The 7,182-nt window shown below is 42.8% G+C and overlaps 1 pseudogene; it reads right to left on the reverse strand.

The window, feature by feature from the left end:
• Window positions 1-3,489: 3,489 nt before the first annotated feature.
• Window positions 3,490-3,966, reverse strand: LOC122905518 (annotated as a pseudogene).
• Window positions 3,967-7,182: the final 3,216 nt, after the last annotated feature.

The following is a 7,182-nucleotide window of genomic DNA, read 5'->3' on the forward strand; positions in this document are numbered from 1 at the left end:
CTTTCTATAGTCTGGTAGTGCCACTTTTTAAGTATTTTTGTGTCTTTTATTGGTGATTTCGCTATTTAATACGACTCCCAAGTGTAATGCTGGAGTGCTGTCTAGTGTTCGTAAATGCAAGAAGGCTGTGACGTGCCTTATGGAGAAAACACATGTTGGACAAGCTTCTTTCAGGCATGAGTTACAGTGCTGTTGGCTGAGAGTTCAATGTCAATCAATCAACAGTGTGTATTAAATAAGGTATCTTTAAACAAAAACACATAGAATAGAGGTTATGTGTTGATCTCTTTATGAAAATGTTATCATCAAAAGCTCCCAGGATCTTAACCCTAGGAGCGTGTGTTCAGTATTCACTAATTCAGTGTTCATGGTGATTTTATAGAATGTAACTATTGAGGGGAACAAGAATTGACTATGTTTTCTCCCTTTTGTATATTGTATTTTCATTTCCTTTTTTTTTAAAGATTTTTTAATTTATTTATTTGTCAGGGATAGAGGGAGAGAGAGCGAGCGAGCACAGGCAGACAGAGAGGCAGGCAGAGGCAGAGGGAGAAGCAGGCTCCCTGCCAAGCAAGGAGCCTGATGTGGGACTTGATCCCAGGACGCTGGGATCATGACCTGAGCCGAAGGCAGCTGCTTAAACAACTGAGCCAGAGAGACAGCAAGAGAGGGAACATAAGCAAGGGGAGTGGGAGAGGGACAAGCAGACTCCAAACTGAGCAGGGAGCCAGAGAGGAGGGGCTCAGTCCCAAGACCCTGAGATCATGACCCGAGCCGAAAGCAGACACTTAATGACTGAACCACTCAGGAGCCCCTTCATTTTCTTGATATTGTTATTTAATGCACAAAAAATTTTTCAGTTGTGATGAAGTTCAATTTACCTATTTTTGTTATTGTTGTTGTTACTCGTGTTTTTGATGTCATATGTAAGAATCCATTGTCAGGGGGTACCTGGCTGGCTTAGTTGGTAGAGTGTGCACCCTTGATCTCTGGGTTGTGAGATCAAGCTCCATATTGGGCCTAGAGATTACTTAATAAGAAAAAATCTGTTGGCAAATCCGAGATCATGAAGATTTACCCCTACATTTTCTTCTAAGAGCTTTATGGTTATATAAAGTTCTTATATTTAGGTCATTAATGCATTTTTTTAAATTTACTTTTTATTTATTTTCAGTATAACAGTATTCATTATTTTTGCACCACACCCAGTGCTCCATTCAATCCGTGCCCTCTCCAATACCCACCACCTGGTTCCCCCAACCTCCCACCCCCCCGCCCCTTCAAAATCCTCAGATTGTTTTTCAGAGTCCATAGTCTCTCATGGTTCACTTCCCCTTCCAATTTCCCTCAACTCCCTTCTCCTCTCCATCTCCCCTTGTCCTCCATGCTATTTGTTATGCTCCACAGATAAGTGAAACCATATGATAATTGACTCTCTCTGCTTGACTTATTTCACTCAGCATAATCTCTTCCAGTCCCGTCCATGTTGCTACAAAAGTTGGGTATTCATCCTTTCTGATGGAGGCACAATACTCCATAGTGTATATGGACCACATCTTCCTTATCATTAATGCATTTTTGAGTAAATTTTTGTATATGGTGCGAGGTAGAAGTCCAGCTTCATTCTTTCGCTTGTGGAAATCCAGTTTTCCCAGCACCATCTGTTGAAGCAACTATCTTTCTCTCACTGAATAGCCTTAGCGCCCTTGAAGAAAATCAGTTTGCTGTATATGTGAAAGTTTACTTCTGGACTCACTTCCATTCCTTTGGTCTAGGTATCTATCCTTTTGCCATCACCACACTGTTTTGATTATTTTAGGTTTATGATAAGTTTCCAAATCAGGAGTATGAGTCCTTAACTTCTTTTTCAAGATTATTTTGTTTTCTTGGGGCTCCCTGCAGTTCTATATAAATTTGAGGATTGGCTTTTCCATTTCTGAAAAAAAAAGTTACAGGAAATTTGAATTATGAACTATGGAAGCAATTATGTTGACTCTTTAGATTGCTTTGGACAGTGCTGACATCTTAACATTTAGTGCTCCTATCTATGAGTACAAGATGCCTTTTCATTTATTTAGGTCTTAATGTCCTTCAGCAAGTTTTGTAGTTTTCAGCGTACAAGTCTTTGACCTCCTTGATTATATTTTACTCATGGATTTTTTTTTAAGATTTTATTTATTTATTTGACAGAGAGAGATGACAAGCAGGCAGAGGCAGGCAGAGGCAGGCAGAGAGAGAGGAGGAAGCAGGCTCCCTGCTGAGCAGAGAGCCCGATGCGGGGCTCGATCCCAGGACCCTGAGATCATAACTTGAGCTGAAGGCAGCAGCTTAACCCACTGAGCCACCCAGGCGCCCCACTCATGAATATTCTTTTAGATACTATTGTTACTGGAATTCTGTCTTAATTTGTTCTTCAGATTATTTATTGCTGATGTACAGAAACAACTAATTTTTGTTGTTTGATTTTGTAACCTGCAGTTTTGTCAAAATCATTTGTTAGCTCTAGTAGTTTTCTTGTGAAATTTTTAAGGATTTTTTTATATGTAGGATCGTGTCCTCCTTAAATAGATGTCGTTTTACTCTTTTCCAATCTGGGTACCTATTATTCTTTTTCTCATCTAATTGTTCTGGCTAGAACTTCTAATACTATGCTCAATAGCACTGGTGAAAGAGGGCATCCTTGTCTTGTTCCTGATCATAAAAGAAAGCTTTCAGTTTTGCTATCAAATATCATTTTCTAAGGGTTTTCATGAATCATGAATGCCCCTTATCATGTTGAGGAAGCTCTAGTCTTAGTGTGTTTTTTTTAAGATTTTATCTTATTTATTTGACATAGATCACAAACAGGCAGAGTCAGGCGGGTGGGGGGAGGGAAGTAGGCTCCCCGCTGAGCAGAGAGCCTGATGTGGGGCACAGTCCCAGGACCCTGAGATCATGACCTGAGCCGAAGGCAGAGGCTTAACCCACTGAGCCACCCATCTAGTCTTAGTGTTCTGACAGGTTTCATAATGAAAGGGTGCTGGATTTTTGTCAAGTGCCTTTTCTGGCCTCAGTTGAGATAATTGTATGGTTCCCCCTCTTCATTCTATTAATATGATGTATTAAATCAAGTTATTGGTGTTGACTCACTCTTGTGTTCCTGAGATAAATCCCACTTGGTTACGGTGAGAGGGCCCTGGGAGGGGCTGACGAAGGAAATGGTGAGCTGGGACCTGGTAAGGTCAGGGAAGGTTGCAAGATGAAGGAAGGACTTGGGAGTTGGGGGTGGGGGCTATTGGGGGCTCATTCTGGAGAGGATCAGCCTGGCTGCAGAGCAGGATTCAGTTAAAGAAATGAGGTAGGGAAGGGATAAAACCTTTAGAGGTGATGGATATGTTCATCATCTTGAGGGGTAGGGAGGTTTCACAGATATATACCTATGTCAAAATTCGTTTTTTTTTTTTTTTATCATGAAAAAACTGTATTTAGATTTAGCCAGCTGGACTCAGTTTAGATGATCCCAATTTTGTTGGCAACATCCAAAGCATCATAGTCAGGGGCCAGCCGAACGTATGCCTTCTTCTCTCCATCAGGCCTGATTAAGGTGTTGACCTTGGCTACATCAATGTCATAGAGCTTCTTCACAGCCTGTTTGATCTGGTGCTTGTTGGCCTTGACATCCACAATGAACACAAGTGTGTTGTTGTCTTCTATTTTCTTCATGGCTGACTCAGTAGTCAGGGGGAACTTGATGATGGCATAGTGGTCAAGCTTGTTTCTCCTGGGGGCACTCTTTCGAGGATATTTGGGTTGCCTTCAGAGACGCAGAGTCTTGGGTCGTCGGAAGGTAGGTGATGTGCGGATCTTCTTTTTTTTGTGACTGTGGACGCCTTTCAGCACCGCTTTCTTGGCTTTCAAAGCCTTTGCTTTGGCTTCGGCTTTGGGAGGCGCAGGGGCTTCCTTCTTAGCTTTCGGCGCCATCTTCATAAAAAGCCAAAATTCGTTTTAAATATGTACAGTTACTTGTCAATTTATAACAGTGAAGGTATAAAACAAGAACACTGAAAAAAAAAACCAAAAACAAATAATAAGACAGTATAAAGTAGTTTGGTAACAGACTGTAGATGGCTTTGAATGCCTGACTGAGGAATGTACAGTTAGTGAGGTGTCAGACTTTCAAAGTACGTCTAACATCTCCCTTGGGCCAGGAAGGGAAGTAGTAACCTCAGACATCCATCTTTGAGGGCTGAATAATACTTCCTCTTGCTTCATAGAATGTCTGTATTTCTGGATAATTACAAAATCAATTTGAAAACAACCAGCGTTTCCACCTTTGGTTAAAGCCTATGGTCAAAGACAATATTTTGGTGTTCTGAAAGGGAGTATCTTTGAGAGGCAGAAATAGAAACTGAGCAGGTCTCAAGACTAGGAGGGGTGTGGAGATCTGTAATTTCTAAGGATAGTGAGAACAGTCTTGTACGCTGGAAGCACCCCTGGGGCTGTGGAATGTTGTACCCAGGAGACTGGGGTCTAGCTCAGGGGCTCCCAGTCAAGGCCAAAGCAAAGACCCCAGCACTCTGTCTGGTGCAGTGACTGCAAATTCCATAGACCACATATATATGTCGACTCGGCTTCCTGCCACCTTCCTGTTCCACAGCCACCCCTGAGCCACCAGGACACCACCAGAACCTTCAGCCTTCAGCTCTTTGAAATGGCAAGGGCATCTCACTCTTTGCCCAGTAGACTCCCTTGGCCAGTGACCTGGAATGGAGACAAGAGTGATGCTTGTAGTTTTCTTTGGGATGCTTGAATTGCCTAGGAGTCAGAGTCCATCTGGAATTTGTGCAAGCAAGGCAGAAAAAGCCATCCTGCAGAGACACAGAAAGAAGAAATGAGAGCCCCTAAGCCTCCAGAACATGAGGCAGGGAGAGCCAGCCTCAGGTTTAGTTCTCTGTGTCTTCATGAAACCCTGCCATTTTGGTTTTGGGGCATAGTTAAGAACATAGACTTTGATGTCAGATAAAGTTGATGTTGAGTCTGTTTTCTTTTACTCACTACCTGGGACCCTGGGCAAGTTACCTCTCAGATCCTATTTCCTCTGCAAAAATGGAAATAATAATGACTAATTCGGAAGGAGATATTGTGAGAATTGGTTAAAATGAAGTTCATAGGGTGTCCACAGCACAACTGTACTACATAATAGATGCTCAATAAATGTTGGTTCCTCCCCTCCTTCTCAGAAAGGACCTCAACGTGTGACTTAGAATTGAGAAGTGCTCCTGTCTGCTCTTTCTGCTACTTTCTGACCATTCAACAAGCATTGATTGAGCCGCTCTGGGTCAAGGTCTGTCTGAGGGCTGAGTTTCCAAGAGTGAGAAAGACACCATCTCTAATTTCCAAGAGTCCACAGTGTGATAAATGCCACAATGGATAAAAACATGGAAGAATTAGAGGAAAGAGGGCTGTCTGTAGGAGGTGATATCTTGCAGTGGGGAATTCAATCACACCCCTCATTCAAAAATCAGAATTTTACAAACAAAAATCTATAAAAACAGATTTTTATCACAACTGACACAATCTTAAACACTTGCAGAATTCCCTTTTAGGGTTGCCTGGGTGGCTCAGTTGTTAAGTGGCTGCCTTCAGCTCAGGTCATGATCCCAGGGTGTTGGGATCGAGCCCCACATCAGCTTCCTGCTCTGCGGGAAGCCTGCTTCTCCCTCTTCCACTCCTCCCTGCTTGTGTTCCCTCTCTCTCTGTGTCTTCTATCAAATAAATAAAATCTTAAAAAAAAAAAAAAGAATTCCCTTTTACAGGGCACCTGGGAGGTTCAGTCATTAAGTGTCTGCTTTCAGCTTGGGTCATGATCCCAGGATCCCGAGATTGAGCCCCGTATCAGGCTCCCTGCTCATTGGGAAGCCTGCTTCTCCCTCTCCCTCTGCCCCTGCTTGTCTCTCTCTCTCAAATAAATAAAATCTTAAAAAAAAATTCCCTTTTACTCCCTAACAGTGCCTAACATATAGTTTTCCCCAAGTATGTAAGTTGCATTTAATAGTTACAAAGTACCCTTCTCTTTTATTGGTTTGCTCGCCTCTTTTTATTGACTTTTTAAGATTTTATTTATTTATTAATTTGCAGACAGAGAGACAGCAAGAGAGGGAACACAAGCAAGGGGAGTGGGAGAGGGAGAAGCAGGCTCCCAACTGAGCAGGGAGCCTGACACGGGGCTCAATCCCAGGACCCTGGGATCATGACCCGAGCTGAAGGCAGAGGCTTTAACCTACCAAGCCCCTCAGGCACACCTGTGACTCTCTCTTTTAAAAAATGACATTAGCGGGACGCCTGGGTGGCTCAATCGGTTAAGCATCAGGTTAAGTGTCTGCCTTTGGCTCAGATCATGCTCTCACTGGGATTGAGTCCGGCAGCTCCATGCTCATGGGGAAGTCTGTTCCTCCCTCTGCCGGCAGCTCCCCCTGCTTGTGCTCTCTCTCTCTTTAACAAATAAATAAATAAAATCTTAAAAAATAAAATGACATTATCCTAAAGCCTCTCTATCAAATGAGGCAGTGATTTAAAACTTGGGATCCGAATGCCAGGTCCTCAATACTGATAAGGTCCTTTGAGCTGTTTTCATTATTGCCAAAGGCCGGATGTTAATCACATTTAACCTTTCCCCCAGGCTCCCTGGGGTCCCTAACAGCTACCTCTTTGTTTTTAACTAAAACCCTAACACACATTGAGGCAATGCTGGTAGGCTCTGGCTGGGCAGAAGCTTGTATTGGCTGTTACATAGGACTTGGATTCAATTTTTTTTTTTTAAGATTTTATTTTTTTATTTGACAGAGAGAGTGGATTAAATTTTTTAAAGGAAAATGAAGTAGTTATAAGTTAATTGATGCTGTTTTATTGTGTGCACAAATCCTGCACAACTTTGGGGGGAAAATAACTGAAAGGGTCCTTAGTGGTAAAAAGGCTAGAAACCCCTGAGGTCAGGAATCCTGAGTTCAAAGGGCAAAGAACTCTCTCTCTCACTCATAAGCTGTCTTTCTGTGTCTTCTTGACCACTGCTGTGGAATGTTTGCCTCAGATCGCTGGGCCAGGAGGAGGCTGCGGTGGGGTGGGGTGTGGGAGGTGGGGCACAGGACCCAGGAGAGTGGGCATTCCAAAACTAGGAGACTTTTTTTTTTTCTCCTAAAGAGCCTT

Source organism: Neovison vison, chromosome 4 (genome assembly GCF_020171115.1).
Source record: "Neovison vison isolate M4711 chromosome 4, ASM_NN_V1, whole genome shotgun sequence".
Lineage (NCBI taxonomy): Eukaryota > Metazoa > Chordata > Mammalia > Carnivora > Mustelidae > Neogale > Neogale vison.